Here is a 26,053-nt window from a genome sequence, read left to right as displayed (position 1 = left end):
ATCAAACACGAGTTCACAAACACGAACAAGACTTGTTATTGCGTGTGTAATTGTGTATTGCGCAGCGACACGAGCTAATATTTTCAGAATATTAAGCATTGTGCCTCACTTGAATACTTATGCTTCGATACTTATGCTAGGTATTTTATTTAAGTTATTTAAATTGAAACGTTTTTCCGTAGATTCTACTGATTGAAAAACTTCTCAGTCGACAGTGCTCGTATGAATTGCAGATCATAAAAGTAAAAAATAAATAATTGACGCGTACACTTCTCTTAGGCGTTTGGCGAAGCTCCTCCTCCACATATTTATGGCGTGCGCCTTGATGGTGTTTTACAAATGAAGGAACCTAAAGTTTTAAGCCGACTCCGATCGGAGAAGCTTTTCAAGGTGGAAATACTCTCGGAGGTTTTCCATTTTTCTATCATTTTGGTGTTCATGCACGGAGATTCGAATATATGCACTCCCGAATGATAGCCTCGCACAAATATAACAAGCTTATTCTTTACAAATCTGTGCTCAAAGCTGTCTGGATTTATGGAATCAAACTATGGGGCACAGCATCAAATTTAAACTTCATAATTCTGTTCCTTTTCAGTTCAAGACTCCACGCACTCTGGCAAATATGTATTTCACGGGTTACAGATATTTTCCACAGTTAATATTATAGAAAAACTAAATGTCAAAGAATTCTTGGTATTTTTAAACTCAGCCTAAAAATCTTCATCTCACAATTTGTATCCTAGGCTATTACTTACAAACATCAGCTATTTCAGTGCCGACTTGTCTGTTTATGCTATAAGTCTGATCTTTCCGTACAAGAGGAGGGCTCCTTAATCTAATTGGCCTTTTAAAGAATTAACTTCTACCGCTTGTCCAGTCTGTAACTTGGATGTCCCAGAGAGTATCCAGCACGTTATTGGTACCTGTCCTGTCTGTCCAACTGACAACTTCCGTGATAGTCGTACATTCTGTTATTTTTTATTATATCATTGCAATGGTTTGAATTTAGTATGAAAATTTAGTATACATATGAGTATAAATATACAATACATATGAGTAAAATTGTGAATTGCAACTAAGTTTTTTATTTTTTTCACTGTTGTTTTATGTACTTATGTATGTATGCTTGTCAATATGACTGTTTTCACCTCAAGTACATAATACATCACAAACGCATAAATGATTGATCGTTTCAACAAATAAGGTAAACTCAATTAGTGAATTCAAAACTTGTATTTCTAAAAAGCGTTAAAAGTTCTACTAGGTTTTGCGCCAATTTGCATTCATTCTGAGAACTGCAGATGGCATAAAGTTTATATTTTTTAAGTTTAGTTCCTTTTAAATCATGTTGCTGATTCTTTGGCTTCCCATATCTTCCCTTTGTATTAGCTACAGGAAAACTTTCATTTTAGCCCTTTTACGTGTGCTCAAAAAACAACAAAAAACAGTCAGTTATACCTGTATAAGTTGGCGTACACAAATACTATGTCACAAGGTTTTGTTGACACATGGCTCATGCACGAACATTCTGTATAAAAGGTATCCAGGTAGGTATATAAATTGGCAAACGCTTTTTTTGAGGCTGAGTAGTACGAATTTGCCTTTCGCTGAATTGATATTTTTATATATGCATGTAAACTTGAATATTCCTTCTGCTCCATAGAGAAGGGCCCAACAAAACTCTTAAATATTTCCCTAATCAATGACATTATTTTTATTTAGTTCCAATTTAATTACCATAATTTTATTTCCTTCTCTAGCTGTGGGTTCGATGGCTTGCTTTGTAATATCTTGAGCTGGTTTTCTAAGCGGGGGACCAATCAAATTGAATTTTATTTTCAGAACATTGGTTTTGATGAATCATAGTCAATTCACACAGCCTGTTTGCTGGATATATCGTCCCCTTTCTATGTTAACATCGTAATTTAATTTTTTTCGAAATTGAGGTTTTTAGTAAAAAACTCTCAATAACACTCCTCTTACGTAAAACAAAACATACAATGTTCATAATGATTATAGAATTTTTTTATAGAGCGTTTCGATTTTTCTCGTATCTACATGTTCGAATTCAAAAACCTCGTATCTATTATAAGCATCGTATCAAATAAGTTATATCTTTTCATAGAAGTTAAGTAACTCTAAACATTTTTATCGATTTACTGAAAATTATGATTTTGTAGATACGAAGTTAACACAGGCGTTGTAGTTTCTGGCCACCTTATCGTTAGTATACGCCTAACGATTTGTAAAAGATTGCACGCTGTTTTAGAGACATTGTTGTGTTCCACTTAGTATACTCGGGCCGATTCGAGTTTGCGTACCATGTCGTCATAGTTGTGCACAAAGAGGCAAATATCATCGGCCTAATCGAGGTAATTTACAATTTTGACGATTTCGGTGTAGTCAGGGGCTATGTCTATCTGGGATCCAGCATCAACATAGACAAAAACGTCAGTCAAGAGATACAGTGAAGAATAACTTTTGCCAACAGGAGCTTCTACGGGTAGGGTAGGCAATTGAAAAGCAGGGCCCTCTCTTGACGCATGAAAAAAACGCTCTATCAATCACTTATCCTCCCGATCTTACCGTATGGCGCTGAGTCCTGGATACAGTTATTAAAAGCTTTCGAGAGAAAAATTCTTCGCAAGACCCATGGTCCGATTTGCGCGAATAATGCCTACCGAATAACGTGAATAAGCTTTATCTAATACTTTCCTGTGCTTATTAAAGCTATAATACAACTTCTGTATAATAAAACATAGAGGATATCAGTTCTAGTCCACTTGCGATGGAGGTGGATTTGATTAGTCGTGGGCATACTCATATGTATTTGGCCTTTACTTTCGTATCAGCTTAGCTTGAATGCAACGCAAATGATTGTAGTGCAAATTGGAGAAACGTTTGTTTATCTACACAATTGCAATACTTTTAGCACAGAATGTAAGTGAAAATTAAACATTTGCAATGTTTCCGTAGTCACCGCATGCTAGAATGGCAAGCCGGGTAATACGAGTAATCCTTCATTTTCAGTTTTCCCTTAACATATTTCTAGTAGACTCTGGCCAATTTTGCTTCGTAAGCAATCAGCCAGGCTAAGTTTTTATTTATTAGTTTCGTCCCTTTATCTAAACTCTATTTTGTTTGTGGTTAGCAGAAATTCGTGTCAGTGACATAGAAAGTGGTGCAACACAAATAAATAATCTTCTTTGTCATTGTCAACTTTTGTAGGTACAAAGGATGTACAATTTCGGGATTTTACTGATTGCGAGATTTTACTGATTTCGAGATTTTCGGGATCGCATTTTGTAATCCCAGCTGTTTTAGAAAAAAAGTTGTTGCAACCGGTTTCCGTGCGGAATTGTTGTCTGTCTCCCATTGGCGGCGGATTGGGGAAGGCTCGACATTATGCAAGGTAAATGGGAAATAAAATATCACTCGAGGATGAAAACAGGCAAACATCTGCTTGGAGGAGCGGATAGTTTATCTATTACCAAGTTAGAGTACCTAAAACACAATATGCCATCAAATCGTCAAGCAACCAGCCTAGGATAACAAAACCAATTCAATCGTCATTTGGTTGCCGTACAAGAACAAAGGTCGGACTTGGAATGACAAAATACCTAGAGATAACGATAATATCGCAAATAGTACAAATGAATGCGAGGCTTCAGAAAGTCGAACGTGAATTGATGCGATATGGTATCAGAATTATTTGCTTAGTGAAGCGCGATGAACCGGCTCTGGTAAATTTCTATCTGCTGCCATACAGTCCTACTATACTCTTGCAAGATCTCCGGTAGTAGACACAAATTGGAAGTTGGCGTCCTGTTTAACAATGAAGCTAGACTGGGCCTAATATCATGGACACCAGTGCCAGGCAGGATTATATGGACGCTTTTTAAGTCTCGATCTGATTGGCCGATTTTTTTTATACGATTTGTGTTTCTACCTCGAAAATGGTAAGAAGCTTTGGGTGATGATATTTGGAAATGATATACTCGTAAACTAAGCCTCCCTTGAATTGCGATTCCTCAGGCCACAGAATATTCGAGCGAACTTCCTCCACAAAATGTTAGTCTCGGTATGTTCTAAACACTTTATCCGATTTGTTTCTGAAATCCACGGCTTCTTTCTTTGCATACATTTAAACCAGCTTTCAGAACTCTTCTTCTAGCTGTTCGAGCACTAACGGATTTTCTAATTTTTTCCGACAGAGCAACTGCAAGGGTTGAAGAGGACTTTTTACGATCCTTGGGAGAGTCGCTTATAAGATTTCGGTCTTCCTGTACACTAGTGAGGCGTTTTCCACTTTTCACTTTCCACTTCTTCATCCACTTTTTGATTTATTATGGAGGGATTTTGTGCCAATAGCTTAAGAGCATATTCGACTAAGTACCGCGCACTGGTTATTTAGACGTGCTCCTCCTCCTACTTGTGGCGTGTATTTTTTCTGTTTTCCCACTAATGGAAGGACCTACAGTTTTATGCCGACTCTGAATCGCAGATAGCTTTTTAGAAGGAGCTTTTCCATGACAGAAATGCGCTCGGAGGTTTCCATTGCCTGCCGAGGGACAAGCGCTATAAGAAAAAACTATTTCTATCATTTGGTGTTTCACACACGCAGATTCGAGCCTACGCGCTTCCGAATGGTAGTCATGTACCAACCCATTCGGCGCCGGTGGCCGAACTCTCGTATATACCTTCTGCTTAAATATGAACGAGACTTTATCAATCCGCGGATGACATATTTTTTGTTAGATGGTAGGACTGTTATAAGCTATAAAAGCCTTACAACTCAATCAATGTTGCAAAGAGTGTTTTTTCTCCCAAAAAGACAGAGTTTTGTGACGAGATTTTATACTCCATAATTCGGGATTGATATCCCTCGTAGGTGTATATGTAACTACTTATGTAATGCTTATGCATGGATTCGTTAGATATCGCAAACGTTCTGTGCTGCTTGAATACTCTGCTGTTGTAAAATAGTTGTGAGTTATTGCAACCACCTGCAGACATTTGTGTTCACTTTCTGTTGCACCAATAAAAGTTTTTCTGCCCGCTTTATCAATGCAATTTGTATTGTTTTTACCGAAAATAAAGTACGAGTAAAAGTTATATTTGCTTGCAAACAATGTTCGCTAAAGTTTTGGTGCATTTTTTTCTGTTTGTAAAAGTAAGTCAAGTTCAGTTTCACGATGTAAAATTTTGTACCAACTACATTTTAACTTCTACAGCATCTTTTGATATTTGATTTCGAAATTTGTGTTAATACTGAGTAGGCGAGAACTTTGCACTCGATTATTAAAGTTTCTAATGCGTGCATTTCAACTTGGCATTCTGGCATTCTATTAAATCGATTATTTTCATTTATTAGTAGGTGGCTGAGTCTTAAGCTCTTACATAAAAAATTAAAAAAAAAATTTGAGCGGAAAACAAATAAAATATTGTGCGCCTTGCAGTATGCTAAGGTAAAGTAGTGTCAAATAACTTAAAGCAGGCTGTGGTTATTTAAACTCAAACAAAAGAAAAACAAATAGTTTGAATAAGTGGCCACAGCATAAAGCTATCACTTCCTGACAACGCTAATAAAAATATCCAAACCACAACTACTTGTACTAAAAATAAATTTCCCAATTTTCCGAGAACATGCAAAGTGCAAGCCAATGTAAGCCAACTAGTAGGCCAACTTGTAGAGAAACCTAAAAGAGACCACAAACAGCGATGCAGAAATCTACTTGTAAATCACACGAATCGTCGCGGCCCGTGATTTGGCCTGCAGTGATAACCGACAAATTGAATATGCCGCTCTTGGCACACGAGCACACGAGCTGAGTCGGCTGGACTGACGGCAACTTAGAAGCAAGCACTTTTTGTTGCTGTTTGAAGCAGTTGTTTGTTTTGCCTGTCGGTTGGCTGGCTGGTTGACTGTATGGTTGGATGCCGTCCAACAGTGGCATCAAGGTGCCAGCCTAGAACGTGAAGCATCTGCATTTAGCACACTTTGCTATGGCTGCTTGCTGCCACATCAAAATTTTCTGGGCCAAAACTCGACTACCTATCTACTCATCTATTTCAACTTTTGAACCATAACCGACCACCTTGAATGCTTGCCACATGCTGTGCGGCATGCTATTGTTCTAATGTACATATTTATGTTTGGGCGTGAGCCTGCCAAGCGGCAGCATTTGCGTTTCTCATTCAACATTTACTTCTATTCTTTCTACGAATATTCTATTGTATTCAGATTTTTGGCAGAAAAAAATTCAAAGCATAAGTCCTCAACAAGACTTGTGTAATTGAATTACTTTTTTGCTGCACTTCACTCCTCGTTCCCCACCACTTTCCTTTCACTGCTCTTCATTTTTTTTAAGTTCTGTTTAGGTTTTAATCGATTTGCTTTGCCATTGCAATAAGGAGAACAATACAAGAATTAAAGAAAAAAAACCTGAAGAGTACTGCATTTCCAAATCCTGGGCAAACGAGCTGCCAAAGAGTTTATAGTACTTTTCCCATTGTGGTCAACTCTTTAGTTTGTGTTAGATTGCAGCAATTCATGCACGTGTAGCTGTGAAGGGGAAGAGGGGCAATCGTTGAATGTTTACTAGATAATGGCATGGCTCGACTGCCTGCTAACTGCTTCCTATTGCTGCTGCTGTAGGTCATTTCACAATTTTTCCACACTCATACGCAAGCAAACATAAACCTATTCATGTATTTGCACACATACGCAAGTGCTGGTTTCCAATGGCTCGCAGTTTTCAACAAAAAATGTACGCAAAGCAAGGAGTCCTGTCCGACAAATGAAATGCCACTTGACATTGGTGCTGCAGGAAAAAGTTTTGACATTTGTCTCAAATGTATTTGATTAATAGAAATAAGCCAAATTAATGGTGTACGAGTACTTGGTACGCAAATGTGGTTGAAAAGTGAAAAGCAAAGCTACTAGAGTTAACTATTTTGTGTTCATGCCATAAAATTCACTAAATTGACATATTTTACCACTTAAAGTTGGTACTACCTAGGCTTAAGTATAGACTGGGCTCTTTGATGCTCGACACAAAAATTTGCGATGAAAGTATAGAACTTTATTTCTGAAGTGTACTTCAAAGTATGAAAAGAAATACTTCAAGGTAGAGAACGATAGATGGTGTACCGAGCTTTTCTCTAAAACTGACAATTATACTCGACACCTTGGTAAACGCTCAGGCCCACGAACTACAGGCGCTCGACTTCCATTGAAGACTTGAAGAGGTTCTCCTGTTTCTGAAATTTTTGTTGCAATAGTCTGGTAGTCGAACGGATAGTTTCAGTCATAATTCCTTCGAAAATACTCCATAGCCAACCCCCCTCTCCATGGCCTTGGTGTCTGCCACTCCCTTCTTGACGGTATACTTGTCTTGAAGAGCCTTTCGAAGGTGAGCTTAAGGATAGAATAGTCGGAGACTGCAAAATAGAAGCGTAGCCAAACCACCGGTCTTTCCATAGCGCCATACTTTTACTATACAGACCAGATTTCCCATTGAATTCGTAGCCCATTATGGTATAAAAAATCTGACCAAAATTTGCAAGAATATTCTTAAATTTTATTTTCTTCGTTGTATTGCGTATGAGAAGGTTTAAAATATCTAAATCATCCTCAAAGCTGCCGTCGCTGCAATGGTATGTTTGCAGACTAAAAAACTCCCCCTCGTTTGGAACCGTCGCTCACCCTGGGACCGCTCTCGCATTACTTCAGAGTGGCGTTTTAGCTTCATCACTTACTAGAATATGTCTCCTCTATTTAACGATATCAAAGAAAATTCTCGAGCTTTTTCAACTTTTGCGTGAGGAAGAACCTTCGGAAAGGAGGTATTTTTCTATGAAGAGGAATGAAAATATCTCCCCATGCAACATAAATTCTTGGCACCATTTCCAATTTGATAATAATTGCAGATAAATTTTCAAGATTTTAGAGATCACTGTATACCGCCCGAACATGTATGTACAGTTTATTTGGAGCTCTCGATGACGCAACCATTTTCAGAAAAGCAGTACAATGTAAGCATTCTAAATTTTTGTATATTTATAAGGGAGGTCTTAGGGCTCTAAAAGTAAATTTTCATTGATTATAACTGAAAATCTTAATATGATCATATTTTTTTTGTAATAAAAAAATATCTAAATATTCAGCCGATAAGCTTTGATGTCCTGGCCTCGCTGCAATGTAATGGAAGAAATTTTCATTGTAATGAGCAAAAATAAAAAGAAACATAAACAAAAACATGCGCATGGAAATTTGTTTTCCATTGCGCTTGTATTTGAAGGCATTTTAGTGAAACCTGCACCAAAAATATTATGCGGTCAACTGCGAAAGGTGAAGTGCTTTATATCTACCCGAGCTTTACTTCTGCTTCACTTTTTTGCTTCCAGAAAACAATTAATAATTAAACAGCTGCCATTAGGGAATACCAAAGTGCTTAGCCAAGTTATCAGCCAATGAGCAGCATAACCTATGCTGAGGTGGCCAGCTAAATTGCCATGAACAGCTCATCCTGTATGCAAGGTGGCAAGTGGTAAATTGCCACAGAAGGGTGCAAGAAATTACAGCTGTAACAAACCGGAAAGCATTTGAATAAAACATACAGAGAGTGAAATTATTGGAAAATTGCAATACAGCAAAAAAAGAAAAGCATTTCCAAAAGTGCTGTTAAGCATCTATTTGAAACGTTCGCTGGCACTTTTCAGGACATTATTATGCCGCTACTTATAGTTTTTGTTGCATGGTGAGAAAAACACATAAGCCAGTAGATAAATACATATATAAGAAGAAGAATAAGTAGAAGGAGTATTTATAACTAATTAGCATGCGGATGGATGGTTGGCTGGTTTTTAAAAAGCGGCTGAAATTACAATAAAGCCGCTAAGTTCAATCAACTCAGGTAGGGAGCTACGCAGTCAGAGGTGTTCTGGTGCATTGAAATTTGGTTATATTATTCATAGAAATATTGAACATTGTATTGAAAGAGTATTAAGGTATTTTGAAATACTGTTTTCTTCCTACCAATTTCCCCTCTCTCTCTGACGCTCTATGTATAGATATATATTGAAATTTACAAATACATACTAAAGCGGACTAATTAGTTGCTTGCTAAGTAGTATTAGCCAACTTTAAAACTTCCTCAACTTTTTCTACTTATATGCAGACGCACATACATACATACTTACAATACAACACTTTAAACTTTTATGCCAAAAAAATAAACTGAGTTTATTTTCACTTTACCCTAACACCAGTTGTTTGGTTTTTGTTGGTCTTTAAGTTTCAATTGGTTTCATTTATTTTCAAGCGCATAAAGTTTTCTTTCCGCTCGCCATTCACTATCCGCGTTGGCCATATTCCTTGCCAATGTTCGGAGCGCTTTTATTGCCACATTATTGCCTTGCATGGCGTGTCGCAAGTTTGTGACGCAGCTATTACCAGAGCCAATGCGGCAACTGCAACAGCGGCTGCTGCCTTGTTCTTTAACGGTACACTTCGGAGGAGTGGCAGTGGGTAGCGTGTCCTTGCACACCACGTAGCCAACTATGTGTTGCTATATTTCTTATAACTACCACCACCGCCATGACCACTGCAAAATATAGTAAAGCCATTCTTTTGTGCGAAATTCTGGTAATTTATTTTGCGTTTTGGCTTAAAGAGTAAAGTGAGAAATTGCTAATGTTGCACAAGTTTTGTTTAGTTAAAATTAATTTCTAGCGTACGCGTTCTACAACTAAGAACAATAGGCAGCCGGAAAGGGGTTTTGTGAGCGTGGCGGAGGTCAGTACCACCCGTGCCGGCTCCCTTGTCGAATGAGCGATGTGCGCGGAAATTGCAGAATGCATACGGAATTAAGCAATGGTTAGCGTAGCGGAGACATGCCACAAGCGTTTTGCGATAGTGTAATGGGCTTAGGAAGCATGAAAAATGTGAGTATTTTTTGTGTGTGTTGGTGTTTTGTTTTGTGTAATTTAAAATTGTGGTTCATGAGAAATGTTAACTGCCAGTAAAATTTGTATTTATGTGCTTGAAATGGTTGTGGCAAGACACCCGGTTCAAAAGTTGTTTAGTTATTTGTGCAGCAATAAAAAAAAACATAAAAATATTAGTTTCGGGGAAAATAAATCCAATCGATTATTTCTGTGATGTCATTGACATTTTCGACATTATCGACATTTCCGTTAATATCAGAAATATCTGAACGAAATCGACGAAACCAAAACTGCACGTAATTAGCTGTTACAGTATCGGCATCATAGACACCATTCACAGTTTCAGCGGCCTAGCTTGCATTTTCGCCTTTATCAAAGAAAAAAGTTAAAATGTTCCGAATTTTCTCTCTGTTGACTTTCATTGTTAGCACCCTGTAACTCACAACTGAATAGAACAAACAAAAAAATAGCAAAAATAATTTGTTTTAGTGTGAAATGTCGCCTTGAAAACGAGAATAGGCTTTAAAATTGTTTCATCGATAGTTTACGAGGATGTCTTTCCCCCCAAACTAATATTTCTTATATCCGTTATGTATATATCCTATATAGGGTGCATTTTTAATATGTAAATTGTTGTAAAACAGGGTTACCCTAAACTAAAGATGACGAAAAAGCAGAAGAGTTTCCCTTAAAAAATTGTTTTGCATTTCGGTGCCACTTCACCCGTGAGTTTGGCAAAGGCCACACCCCCAAAAAGAAATGAACAGAAAATTAAAAGGATTTGCGTTCGAACTGTAATCCAAGCTGTAACACCACCGCAACGGTGCCACAGAAAGTTCCTGCACTGAGTGACTGCAAATTTTAGTAGGAAAGCGTAAAAAACATTTGAGTTTTCGAAATGTAGGTAGAGCCTATGTTGTGGCACACATATATTCACATACCTATAAACTATCGCATGCTTATTAACTATAAACGTTGAAATGACAAAACCGCTGAAACCCAACCGCAAGCTGGCGGGCTTTTGGGAGAGCTTCAAATTAAATGATTTCATCAAGTCAACACGTACTGTCAGTCAGGCAAGTGAATAATTTCGCAAGTATTTATTGATTCCCCGCAGGAAAAGTGGTTGATTCCCGTTTGCGTGTGCACCTTTCATGTATTTTTCAACGAGTTGGGTAAGATATATGAAGATAAATCTATGTTGTTCTAAAACAGTTGAAATAAGCCCGTTTTGTGGTATTGAGGTGCAATTTTCCACAAGAGCTTAGATTTGAATAAAGGCATTCCGTATGGGGTATATAGTTAGTCCTAATGAATTACGAGACTATAATAAAATTTAATACTTTTTTTCTATATTCATTTATTTACGCTTTTTGAACTCAAATATTTTACACTTTACAGTGTTGTTATAAAAAAATAGTAGAGCTACAAATCAGCGATTCTCTTGCATTTTTTAATTCAATAAAAGGTGGAAATCCGGATGTTCGACCCCTTTTACTGTCCAAGTTGCAATGATAACTTCAAAATACTCCATCTTTATATAGAAGCTATTTATATTTACAGTAGAATAGGATTCAATAATTGTTCGTTTTGTTTATGCAGCGACTGCAGTTAGTCTACTGTAATTATTCTTTGTGTGCTGGGATATACAGAATGCCCAATTTGCATTTATATCCACATACGTGTCAACAATTTTGAAGAGGCAACACCACCAAATAATACTTTCGGTGTGTACTCAAGCAACAAAGTATGACCTGCTCGTTTTGTTCTGCATTCAATAGATAAATTCTGTTATTGCATTTCTTCATATGCCTGTGCAAACAAACATTACCAACTACAAACTTCATTCATGTGCATCAGTGCACTTCCTCTGGCTTCAATTTACCAATACTGCCCCAGGCCCTCAGCCGCAGCCTACTGCTGACAACGTCATCATTAATTATTACAAGTAGCCCTCGAACTTGCATTGATTATATATTTGTATGTACACTTAACGTAGTTCCATGGCTACCTGACTAAATGTTATTCAGACACACTAATTGATTCAGTTATGTTACTATTCGTAAGCGTATGCCATTTGTTATGATATGATATATCCCAAACCAATTCTTCCAACAAACTACAAATCGAAGCAAATTTTGAAACCTTCCTCCTTCTGCATATATCATAAATATCAAATCATAAAAATCGATATGCATTTTTTTATATTTTATCCGCTAGCACCATTACTTTCAACCATAGCCCAACGAAGGTATTAGAACAAACGATTCGATATTTTCTACTTTTTATTAATATTATATATTTATATTATATTATTTTGTAAAAAAAGAAATTCGATATTTTCTAGGTAGACGGTTGAAGTGGTCGATATCTCGCAAAGCATCGATCAAACAGTTTAAGGTTTATCCTCCTTGTTAAGGTGGAATTTTACTAACTAAAAATTTCGTTTGCTATTTTTTGTTTGTTCCATTCAGTTTTGGGTTACAGGGTACTAACAATGGAAGTCAACAAAGAGTAAATTCGGTAAATTTTAGTTTTTCTTTGATAAAGGCGAAAATGCAAGCTACGCCTCTAAAACTGTGAATGGTGTTTCTGGTGCCGATGGTGTAACAGCTAATTATGTGCAATTTTGGTTTCGTAGATTTCGTTCAGATATTTCTAATATTAACGAAAATGTCAATAAAATAGTCATAGTACCGCCCGGGAGCTAAATATCGACCATAAAACAGTTTTAAGCAATTTGTGCAAAAATAATGAATTTCTGTTTTTCCAAAAAAGTATTTATTTAGCAACAATAAAAATGCAACCAAAAAAAATTTTGCTATGTGCAAATGAGTGAAAGAGCAGCATTGAAGTGCTAAATGTAAGTACATTTTGTTAAAACAAATATTTTTATGAAGTCGATATTCTCATTTTTCTTGTTGGATAATAGTTTTTCCGCTTTTCAACAGTTTTCTATAATTTACAACTAGTTTTATTTATGCTTCCGTAGAAGAAACCGGAATATAAAACTCTTTCATTATTTTTCATTTAATATGCCTTAATTAAATGAGGCTATTTCCAATTTTTGTTCAACGCTTTATTAATTCATATAGTAAACGGTTAAGCTTAATATAAAGTGCATGAAAAGCAAAAAATAAAAAAAAAGTTATTATGAAGCAGCTCCCCATTTTCATACAACTGTTGCAGGTGTGCCCTTATGACCTGCATGGTGCATGACCAGCGCCATCAGTTTCACCTCATCTTTTGTCACCTTATTCAATAAAAAGCAGCGACTTCTATATTTCCCTGCCATTTTCTTCTGCCATTATCTGGAAAAAAACATATGTTTTCTGTTGTTCTTTGGCACATTGCCTCTTCTTAAAGCAAATATCGAGTTAAATTGTTCCCTTTGGCTGTGCAACACTAACACCAGCAAACCCATCATCGTCGTATATTTTTGCGTTCACGTTTTCACCTAAATGCTGTGCTGCCCATCCTCCAGTTCCACGCCGCGGCGTAATTGCGTCAGTTACGCTGGCGTCTGGAGTGTTGCCAGCCAGAATGCGTCATGGTGCGCCAGGACACCAGCGCCGCCACTAGAGCACTGTAGTGCGCACAGCGCTTTTATACATACAAATACACGCACATATATGTGTACACGTATACGAAATATGAAATACAAACACACGGGTAGTTCGTTGGCAAATTGTTGGCCGGCCTTGCCAATGCAGAAATTAGAATTTATTGTCTGGATTAAAATGAAATTAATGTAGTGCAAGGATATCCGCTGCCAGTCGCTTGAGTACAAGTTGAATGCTGTTGCAATGTTAAGTGAATATTTGTTACTATTCGAGCAAGGCGATGAGTGGCAAAGATTGATTTATCGGTATACTTAGTTATTGTATTTGCATTAAGAAATGTACAGATACGCGCACACTTAAATGGACAGAGTAAACATTTTAAAGCTTTCCGGCTGTGTAGTTTTAAGCCCGGTTCTTAAAGGATTGAAATATTTAAGTTATGGCAGCAGAAGAGGAAGAATTAGAGACAATAAATGGCGAAATGAAAGTTCGAACCGAAGTTGGAATTGGATTCGGTGAAAAGTGGGATGAATAAATAATTTATTTTCAAACAAACAGAAACACACAGAACATCTCGCGATATTATGAACTGATGTCCATAAGAATTTGAATTGTAAAAAATTAGCTTAAGTTGACCCTGTCTTTCTACATCTTTTTAATGGCGTAAGTTTATAAAATAGGCGCGTACACCCTTTGCTGGATGTTTAGTAGGTCCCTCCTCCAATAATTAAATAAATAAATTCATAAAAGGAGTGGCTTTCAGTTTTATGCGAAGATTTATGAGAAGATTGCGTTCCGAGGAGCGACCACTATTAAAAAATAAAAAAGACCTTCATTGAGATTTGAAGTCTCCTGCCAATAGTGAGCTTTGAATCTGAGGCAATCGAATTTCAGATACACACAAATTCAACCGGCTACAATGATTGCTGTGTTTTCGGTTAATGCGGTTGAAACTTTTTTTCAGCGATATATATAAAATAATATATAGTAATGCTTTGTTTAAGCAATATTTTTCTAAATTCTCATTGAAAAATATTGCAAATTGTGTGTGAGTGACAGTGAATCTTAGGATGCACCACGAAAAAAAGTTCCTTTGCAGAATAAAACATAACTCCCAACAGAATTTTTTAAAACATTGGCTAATTTGTTACTGTAAGGTTAATACGAATTAAAAATAAATAATGGTTTGGCATGTTTTTAGTGGACGTCAAAACTGTCAGTCTTGATATAGTAGACTTCATATTAAGTTTCAGAAAAACGGTTTGGAATCGGTAGAGAAATCCAACGGACCCCAAAAGACTTATAGCTTCGCCAGTTTTGCTCAGATCGATCTGAAATTTAATAAAAATGTTTCTAAGAACTCATAGTCTATTAGAAAAAAGTAAAAACTGTGCAAATAAAGCTTAAGTAACTTACTACTCCTAGGACGTCAGCCAGTGCTTCCTATAAATCTTATATTTAGACTATCAACTAAAGTTTAGAATCTGGCCCGAGTCCCAAGGAAGGTATGCTTCAGAGCTTATCCTATAACGCCAGGCAGCTATTCCCCGTAAATCTTAAATTTAGACTAACAACCAAAATTTAGAATGAGGACCGAGTCTCTAGGAAGACATGCCTTGAGAGCTTATCGTGGGATGCCATCCATCTACTTCCCGTAGATCTGAAGTCTAGACTATCAACTAAAATTTAGAATCTGGAACTAATATCTAACGTTAAACTTGCGTTGAAATATGGGCAAACACTGGTGAAGAAGGCTAACCAGAATATACCACAATTCCCTTAGCGTTTACCATAGGCTAAAGAGGTACATGGGATAACCGCATGATAAATGAACTTGAATGGCAAGCTATGGCCATTCAGTTTCATACTAAAAAAACGCCTTAAGATGCCTGCAAACAATCTGATGAAAGCTCGATGCTTCGAAGGCATCGAAAGTCATTACTTAAGTGTGCATCTCTGAAAGATGAGTAGATAACTACCATCATTGAAGCTGTTATAAAGCATTGCGTGCTGGAAAGCAAGGCAAGAAGCCTAGTATTGGTTTCTAGGACCACCTTTTCTAGCCTATCTTAATCAAGTGGGGACTACCACCTTTAAATGCTTGGTGAAATTCATGAGAGACACTAGATGCTTCAACAAGGGATGCAAATAAATAAGTAAACTAATCTAAACTGTCTAACAGCGATGAGTCTCAATTCTTGGCCTAAGTTGCCTGCTAAAAAATTAAAAAATAAATCACAGATAGTAAATTTATCTTCAATTTTGCTCAATGCTCGGGCGCTGCAGTTATTTTGATGAAATATTATAGTATATAAATCTATTGAATATTCTAGCGAATTTTACTTGAATCATTTTAAAGAAGCTCTTTGAAAGAATTTTGTTTGCTTCATCTTTTCACGGCGACATCGCCAGTAGCATTCAACGTTTTATATTTTAAGGAGTGTCAGCAAATTCAGCGAAATTTGTCGTTGCTACAAAATTTGCTAATGAGTTGCAGTGATGCCATTAAAACTGTCAGTTGGCGCAAGACGATTGTGCGAGTGCACCAACACGAATGTTACAAGCAAATACAACGAAAACTTGTAGTTGCTTGCAAGCAAGTGGTTTTATATCAAAACTACAACAACAATAACAAACAAGGATAGCAACAATGAGGTAAGCAACTTCAGCGTAAAAAGTAAAACTGAAACTAAAACAACAGGCGCCCGCTTGTCTGTTCAAATTTCACACTTCACAACAATACAAGTTGTGGCAGTAGCAGCCAAAGCAATTGCAACCGACTGTTTAATGTACGTAACATTTTGTGTAAGTATTCGTATTTATTTAAATTGCACGAAATATTCTGAAGACCAAGTTGTTACGATCATTAGATTATGTGGCAACACTTGCTGCTGGTGCTGCTTTTGCTGTCGGATGTGAGTAGGGAAAACTCAGTAACACTGACAGTGGTGCACAACACCTCATACACACTAATACACATAAAGTATAAGAGCGAACCACACTAATAACATAATTGCGACAGCTTGCTGCAAGAGTGGCTACTACAGTCAAATTGCCAGCAGCATTAACAGCATCATCAGCAGCAGTTAGAGAATGGGAATGGGTACGACAAAAGTTCTCGCTGCTGACAATGTCAACAGGCAGTAACAAGCAGATAACTTATTATTCTTGTTGCATTCCCCTTACAATAGCCTTGGCTTATGAGCTACGAGTGAGTACGATGTACTTTGCTTGACATTAGTGTCACTTACAAGCTTTTTGCCATCATCATTCCGATCTGCAAATGACTATGTCAAAATTTTTGTTAGCTGCTTGTAAGAGTATGATTGGCCCTCCTCTCTGACCTCCGAACAAAATTCATTATAATTTGTTTCCCATTAGTTGAACAAACTATTTTCTAATTATTTGTTATATGTAGGTGCGTATGAGAAATTGCGATGACGCATGCAGTTGTATGGAGTTGTTAATGCAGCTTTACAGTTGCCACATTTCATCATTTCCTGTACATAAATTCTGTTCGGCTTCTTGCTTTCCATTGTAGTTTATAAGCATTTCCGTGCGAATTGTGTAAAGGAGAAAATACATACATGTAATAATTTCACATATGCTCATTAGGGAGACCCAAAAATTTTGTTTCCTAATGCTTCGCGTACTACTGTCGCCAACAAATAAGTCACTAAATTTTTTTGAATATTTATCCATGCAGGCAATGCTTTAAAAATTACCGCACAATGAATTTTTTCGTAAATTTGGCATAAAATTGGCAAATTTGGCACAAAACTCTGTTTTAATTAAAACAAAAAAAAAACTTGAACTATTTTTTAAAGTGACCTTGCAAAATTTAAAATATGTTAAGATGGCCCTTAAAGATTTTTTTTCTTGTTCTACGTTACTTTAATCCTTAAATTTAACTGTAACATTAAAAATTACCACTGAATTCCCAAAGGGAAAAATTAACTTTCCCGTAATTTTTATGTAATGTTTTTACAGCGCGATACTTAATCTCCTCTTTGAATTTCCCTTCACAAATGGCCAAAAAGTTACATCCTATGCTTTAATTAGAAAACATAGCTTGAAAACCCCCTGAAACTTAAAAAATGTTAAAAATTAAAAATATTTTTAGTGCGCATCATTTCGGTAAATTACAAATAACACATCGGTCAATAAGTCCCGAGCCTGGCCTCTAGATGGCGCCACTAATACCATATCGATTTTGTTATTTAATAGTGCTAACCTCTAAAAGTGTACTGTCAAAATTTCAAGACATTCGGTTTATTATTTACCAAGTTGCAGTGCTTTAAGTGACGTTACTTTTGCTATTTTTAAAAACAATGAATTCAATGCAATTTCGTGTGCTGATTTATCATTGTTTTCTATGAAAAAAATACCGTTGAAGCATAGCAATGGCTCGGTAAACGTTATCCAGACTCTGCTCCATCGGAAACAACAATCAAACGTTGGTGTGCCGTACAGACACCGATGATGCTGAACGTCCTGGTCGTCCAAATGAGGCAGTTACTCCAGAAAATATTGAAAAAACCCTCAAAATCTCCATGGGTAATCGCAAAGTGAAGTTGCAAGAGATAGCTGACATCCTGAAGATATCAAAAGGCAGTGCGTCCACTGTTTTGCACGAACATTTGAGTATGAAAAAGCTGTTGTCGAAATGGGTGCCGCGATTGCTCACGCCGGAACAAAAACAACAACGAATTGATGATTCAAATCGCTCTTTGGACATTATTAAGCGGGATAAGTCTGAATTTTTTCGTCGATGTGTGACAATGGATGAAACATGGATCTACCACTAATTAATTAATTCTGATTATTACTGTGAATTATTGGAACAATTGAATCGCAGAAATACGGCCCCACATGAAGAAGAAAAAAATTCTCTTTCACCAAGACAATGCACCCTGTCGCAAATCGATGAAAACGATAGTCAAATTGAATGAATTACGTTTCGAATTGCTTCCCCACTCACTGTATAGTCCAGATTTGGCCCCCAGCGACTACTGGCTGTTTTCAGACCTCAAAAAAATACTCCAGGGAATGAAATGTCAATCAAATAAGGAAGTTATCGCTAAAACTGAAGCGTATTTTGAGGCCAAAGATAGATGTTCCACAAAACAGGCATAGAAAAGCTACAAACTCGTTGGAATGAAGAATTTTTGAAAATAAATGTTATTTTCTTATCCAGACCCGGGACTTATTGACCGATGTGTTAAAACAAAAAAAAAGTCCCGCGTTTTTCGACATAGAACCAATTCAGGGATTTCATGTGTATGAAAAGCAAAATTTGGTTTTGAGCCTAATGCACATAAATATAAGTACTGCAACTCGAGCAGTGAATACAAACCTAAGGGACTGAGTTCGAACTGTGAGTAAAATTTGGCTGATGCGATCATTTTCTAGCGTTATTCCCTGTCACCCATTTACTTAGAAGCAACGAATATAAGTTCTTAGAGTGCTCCGAGAGACTCCAATTATTTCTGAAAGAGCTTGCAAGCTTCCAGTCTCCACGGAACTCTTCGCACATTTACCTGTACTGTCCGCATACAGCAAATGCTCAAAAACTTGAACTTAAACTTAACTTGAAAGTTCTCTGAATTAGCAATTATTTATTAAAGGATTCCAGTGGCGAAAATTTCTAAATACTTCTATGATATTTCAAAGCTTCTCTTTTAACACGTCTGCTTAATCGTCAAGTTTGTGTATACTTGCAAGAGTAAGGGGAAAACGACTCTTCCTACAAGTATTTTTTCTGTATTTTAGAGACATGCCGCAATGCAAGCGTCAGAAAAAACGTCAATCACCACTAACGTTAAGAGTAGCACGGCTTTTTTGCTTTGTGGCTTTACTGTCACGCACAGTTAGTTGAAAAATAAATAAGAAAATAAATCATTGGCGCCTCTCCTATTGGTGGTTGCCGGACGGCAAATGGTTTTTATGAGGGGTTTTTTCATGGAAGAAATACACTCGGCGCTTTGCCATTGACTGCCGAGAGTCAACCGCTATTAGAAAAAACTTTTTCCATCATTTTGCTGTTTCATGCACGGAGATTTGGGCCCACGCACTCCCGAATGGAAGTCTCACATCAACCCGTTCGGCTACGGCAGCCGCCAAATTTTTCGAGTTTTCCCAAACCTAAAGAAATTTTTGTAAGGGGAATTTGAAATAATAAATACAAAATGTTGAGTTTTTTATTTGACTTCTTTTTGCACTTATATTTTAGAAGTTTTTTTTAATGTGTGCATAACTGCTTAAAGTTCAAAGACGAACCACAAAAAAAAATATTTCTGAGATAACTCATATGAATTTCTTGAGTTTGGTTTCCAAATTTTGTAGTTGCAATTTTAGTAAATTAACGTACGTAAATGAAAAATATTTTGTACACATAAATTATTAAATTCCGCAATTTCAAAGAAGCATGTTTTAAGTACATAATAAAAAAATATTTAAGCATTAAAAATTGAACTGCGTTTCTTTAAGTTATAATTTTTTTAATTCTTTAACTGACATATTAAATTTTACTTTACTTAATTTTTTTATTATGGAATCCAGTCCGAAAAAAACAATTTGTCCAGAAGAAATTGCTTGAAGTTTTTAAATCAAACTTTATATTTATGTTCGTTGAAAGTTGTGCGTAAAATTCTGACAAATTGTTTATCCGTCACCATTAATTCTGAGAAAGCTGGAATTGGTCTGTTTGAAAAGGTTTAAAACACAGAATTGGGTTTCCGAAAGTAAATAGGCGTATGTAAAATTTTGATTGTTCCCTAAATTTTCTTACATCTAAAATTGAGTTAAGTCCTGCTTTGGAATAATGCTGAAATCAATACCACTGAAATTAATGCCTTTTAAAAAATTATAGGAAATGGAATGCTGTGAAAAATGTTATTAAAAGTGACAATGAAACTGACTTGTTTTCTATATCATAGGTACATGTTTTGCAATTCTTGTGTATCAACATTCTATGTACATTAATTATTAACTACATCTTCATCTTTATCGCATTCTCATCTACATCTGCGTCTTTGTCTTCATCTGAGTCTTCTTTTCATCACCATTTTCCACTGCTTTTTTAATTTATATCCATTGTATCGAGGTAAAACTTTGTCCTTGCGCCACAATACCGCAACGCTCTTAAACTCCTACTAACTATCCCCCATATTTCTTCTCTTTAGCAGCCTCATTCTGCAGTTAAACTCTTTTTATTTACTAATTCAATTAAAGTTTTAATTTTGCATCGATGATGCGTCCCAATATCGTTTAATGTGTTGACCGAAGCATCAACTCTTTTTTATTGTTCCTACCTCCGTTAGTGGCGTACCAAACTTGCCAGGGTATCGCGTTGAAGTGTTGAGCGCTCAGGCCCATCATTGCGGATGAGTAACCAGTAGTTTTCCTTTGCTCGACTTTAATTTTCCTAGTAGCAAAAAACTTTGTAAGAAATTGTTGCTGTGGCAAAGACTAGCAACACAACCAGCAACATAACAATCGGCGGTATCGTCATAAACTTAAGCATCATTCATTTACTTCAAGTTGCTCGGTTGTTGGATGGCTGTCGGTGGGTCGTTTGTTTGCTTGCTTGGCTGTTCAAGTTAATTGAAAGTGGCTGCTTCTGTGTTCAGGTAAATTACGGTTGGCTGACAAGCTGACAATTGCGGGTGGAAGAGAGGAATATTTACACTCACTTTGACAAAAGAATGCATGAAATGACACAAAATATGTCAACAATGTTGCAACAATTAACACAATTCTCAGCTCTTTACGCATAAACTTTAAAATTTTCAAGGACTCGAAATCACATCATTAAATTCGTGCAATCAAATTAAGATTCTAACTTAGCTATGTTGCAGCGCTCCCTCTATATAACATATATATATATATATGTATGTATGTACGAGCCCATACAAATATAGCTTGCATCTGAATGAGTAGGTATGCATTTTTCATGCCACCCATTTTGTGTATCCGTAAATTAAAAATTTTCTTAATTGAATTAAAAGCAGCTCAATGACTGGGCACGAATGCAAAATGTTGCAGCTCGTTCAACGTGTTGTTACTTGTTGCCAACTGGCTGTGTATGTGTATAGGTGCGTGTGTGAGTCTGACTGCAATGGCTATATAGATGCCTAGCACCGAGAAAGCTTTCAAGGTTGAGCTTCGTTTCAGAGATGAGGAAGGGGTTGTGCGTCTATCTGGTACTGAGTGGTGAAAATTAAAAATATTCCCCCACAGAATGTCCGTATCGAAAAGGTTGGGGAGTGAAGGAAGTTTCATATTGGAACGCTATAAATAAGGATTGATTTCTTTAGGGTAGCATAGACAATTGAATTGCTCGGCGCTCCAAGAATACAATGAATTTTAGTAAAATGGCAATACAAAAGTGATTCCTGTGTAAAAGAAAAAATTTATTTGGATTATAGTATAGTGAGAATGTTCAAAAAATTATTCCAAAGCAAGAGCAATAAAATTTATTTGCATTTTTGCATTTATAGAAAAAATAGAATTTCTTGCGTCTATTGGAAAGTTTTAACGACCTGTGCGTGAACCTCAATGCCACAAATTTAATTTAAGGCAATTTGTTTTGTTTTTTTCTTTTTGTGCTCATACAAAGCTCGCATTTGTTTCAAATACAACTCACTAATCGGGCTATTCATATTTTAGTTGTAGCTTTTTTTAATCCCCTAGGAATAGTTACGGAAAAGTGTCTTTAAAAATATTGGTTTCAAACCATCTGTCCGAGCGAATTATAAAAAAATAGTGGTTTTAATATTCGAGTTAATTATAATGAAATTAAACCACAAAATAATTATGGAAATTGTGAAAAAGCGCACGCACACACAACACCAACACGAAACACATAAAATACTTGACACGTACGTGCGGTGCAAATAAATGGTTTTGCGATTAAAAGCAAATATTATTTTTAGCAAAACAATATCGCGTGAATTTGTATTAATCAATTTCCAGAAATAGTAGAGAAGAGGGGCACAAAGAATGAAAAACAAAAATAATTAACAAAAAATTTAATTATGCATTAGCAGAAATGTGTTGGGAATATTTATGCTTTTGTGGCATTACAACTGTGGCCTTCACTTTTTGTATGAAAACTAGGACGGGACGTTAGATTTTACTAAGCTGCAATGGATCGAGCTGTGGTGTGCAAAATGTGAGATACCATCGAAATTCGAGATTAAATCGTAGAAAATAGAGATAAAAATAAAATAGTAGAATTTTGAAAAGTAAAAATAATTCGGTTTCCTTTCATTTCTTCCGGTAAAAGCGATTCAATTTTGCGCCTCAAATTTGGGGCTGGAATATATTTACTCTGTTGTACATATACTTTGTTGTACTCAGTAGCAATGTAAACATATATATCTGTGTAAAAGTAACAAATTTTACTTTAGAGAAAATTGTTGGATTACACTACAAAATATTGCTATACGAAATTTCATACCATAAATATCATTCAAGTCTCATCAAAACTCTTGTTTTATATTACTGGATATTTCTGGACCTCTATTATTAGGAAGCGTCCAGAGTTTTTTCATTAGAATCGTTTGCGTGGTCATCCCCAATTATTTTTTGGAAAAAATCCTTAACTACGTGAGTTAAAACCAAAAATAAATATTTGGATTAACAATTTTTTTATTCTTATGTGGAGTTCAGTTTGTGGTTCTTGGAAACACTTTTGATTAAATAATAATAAATATTTGTATATCTTTGGATTAACAATTTCTTTATTCTTATGCGGAATTTAGTTTGTGGTTCTTGGAAACACTTTTGATTAAATAATAATAAATATTTTTATATTATGCGAGTAAACGCGTCACATTGACTGCTCCATCGTTAAGGCAAAGTATGTACGAGAGAGTAGTGGGCAACACAATAACAAATCAGCAGACATGGAAATCCATGGAGAAAAAAATTCAAGAGTTGTGGCAAAGATCAGAGCGTTAACCGGCTCTGACGTCACCAAGGTTATTTGTTTACGGAAAAACTAAGATTGGTTGCCGACTGAACAAGATTGGAGGCATGTGCAAATGATAGGCAGAATTCAGTTGCCGAGTCCCCGGTGACGTGGCAATCGAAATTGTCCGCACAATTTTGTTTTACAAAATAGCCAATTGGCCAATGATGATTGGCCCATGGTGAAATGATTTTAAAGGAGAGTTCTTTAACGTACCTCTGAGCGAATTGGACAGAATCAGTTGATGGGCTGTCGTCACTTGGGGTATGTTAACAAAAAAAATTAGATTGTGTTGGTAATATACGAAAAAAAAAATTCATCAATGACACACTTGACGAGTGTGTGAATATGCGTGAATTAATTGTGCAAATTTCGGCTGGCGATAAGATTGTGTTAGTGATATACGAAAAAAAATCATTACAATCTTCGCTTATGTTGCTTCATTGCTACCTGAATAAGGCCTGATTGGACATTCGGCTGCCGAATCCCGAAGTGACGTGACAGTCAAAGTTCCCCTCATAATTTTCTTTTTTGCTATAGCTGAAGCACAAACTTTGTAATCGAATCTTTCTTCGGCTTAGCCAGGTAATATATCAAGTGCTCTCCTTAATAGAAATCAGTGGGCACACCATATGTTAATTTTGCATCTTTGCGTTGCCTGCTTATTCCCGCTTAGTGGAGTTCGGTATAAAAAGAGAACAACACACAAGCAAGAATTTTCTGATAAAAATGCTTCTTTTATCTTCGAATAGGAAATAATTGGTATATTTGATCAATGCACAGAAGTAGTAAATATTTCGAAGTGTTTTAGTAAAAAAAAAAACAGCATTCCAATAATTGAGTCAATTTTGTTTTGTTATAGTTTCAAAGTTATTTTTATGATTTTTTCACATATTTTGGCTTGTAGACACGCCACTTCTGTAAGTTTAAGCAGTTTATACTTAGCAAAACTTTTCAAGCGGAACCAGCTTTAAAATAAAAAAATCTTGTACTAATCGGATTATTCTGTGTATTGTCATTTGCGTACATACATACTTTGCGGCTTTATTTTATCAGGCATAGAGACGTGGATAGAGTTTGTTTTTGTTTTATGCATTAATCTATTAAATAAAAAATAATTTGAACTTTTTTAAGTAAGCAATTTTATTTATTTTACCCTTAGATGTTCATGAGGAATGAATTCTGTACTGTGAGAAAAATATTTATTTGCCGATCTTCAGAGCCTCCTGAGAGTTACACTTTCTAAAAAACGGGCAGATTTGCTAACTTATTCATGCGACTGTTAAATCTACAGAAGAAACGTTTGTGCTTTAGAGCATTGCAATGCATTTTCATTAAGGGATCTTTCATTTCGGAGTCGGAATTGGCACGATTAGATTTACCTATCTGATGCTTAGGGATAGAATTGCCATGGTATTGTCATGTTAATGAATCGTCTTGGGCAGTAAAAGAGTCAGATGTTACGCTGATTGATTAAATGACGAGAGTAGAAAGAGTTTCATTAATATGGAACAGTTTCTGTAGACATTGCAGGTACATTTCTGCCGCCACTGACGAGAACATTTTCTATTTTGAGAACTTCCAGGTGAGCAGAAAATTATTTCAGGTTTACAGTTTTCTTTAACATATTTGCTTAAATTGAAACAGGTAAATATATAAATTAACCCATCCTAATCAGTGTACGAGTTGTTAAATATTGTACTATAAATAAATAATATAAATAATAAAATAAAAAATAAAACAATGTAATTTTTCAAGTTTTTGTGCCATTCACATTGACTGCTAATTTAGAAGAACTGAGTTTGTAACTATGTTGTATATTTTTTAATATTTTTAGTTGCTGAAAAACTGTGGAAAATAAGGCTTTTATTTAAATATAAAATTTATGCATACTGACGTTTTTACGCAGCGCTGCAATTCAAAGTCTGACAAAATTTTTAAATTGCATCTACCACAAATCCCAAAAGCCAATGACATGTGGAATTGTATCAGCTTTATAAACATATGTATGTATGTAGCTACATATCTATACACTTGTCTATAACTGTGTGATAAGCGTGTGAGCGATTCGTGAGCAGTAGAAGGCTAAAGGTTAACATCCTAAAAAAACGTGCTGTCTCTGCATTCATCGATAAATTTTTTGTTGATTGATTTCGCAACTGAGTGCATAAAAAGAACGAAATAAAACACGGTGAATATGAAAGCAAGCACAAATGAGAAAAATAGGTATTTATTTTAGGAAACTGAACAAAAAGTGCTAAAGCCAATTTTCATGCAAATCGTATTAGTTGCGCTCGCTGACAACTTGGCTTAGTTGGAGAAACAGCAGTTGGCAAGAGCAAAAAATAAACAAAATCAGCCAATTCAGTGCAATGAGAAATTGCGTGCAAACAATAAAAGGTTACAAAATATTATCACTTCAGCTAAAAAGTAGAAAGTTTACAAAACAAAGCGCACTCAGCATTGTTCTATTCGTACAAAAGAAAAACGAGTTCTTAAGTCTAGACTTTTTCGGGCATTAAGGTATTTTTTGCATAATTTGGCAAACATTTTCTACGTT

At 35.9% G+C, this 26,053-nt stretch overlaps 1 protein-coding gene across 6 annotated transcripts in view; it reads right to left on the bottom strand.

Annotated features, from left to right (window-relative positions):
- LOC128855994 (sodium-coupled monocarboxylate transporter 1) overlaps window positions 1-26,053 on the bottom strand; it is a 178,511-nt gene that overhangs the window by 51,911 nt on the left and 100,547 nt on the right. The window lies entirely within an intron of this gene.

The sequence above is a fragment of the Anastrepha ludens genome, chromosome 2, assembly GCF_028408465.1.
Source record: "Anastrepha ludens isolate Willacy chromosome 2, idAnaLude1.1, whole genome shotgun sequence".
Lineage (NCBI taxonomy): Eukaryota > Metazoa > Arthropoda > Insecta > Diptera > Tephritidae > Anastrepha > Anastrepha ludens.
Note: the sequence above shows the minus strand (reverse complement) of the source record. Positions and strands in the feature narration are given on the sequence as shown.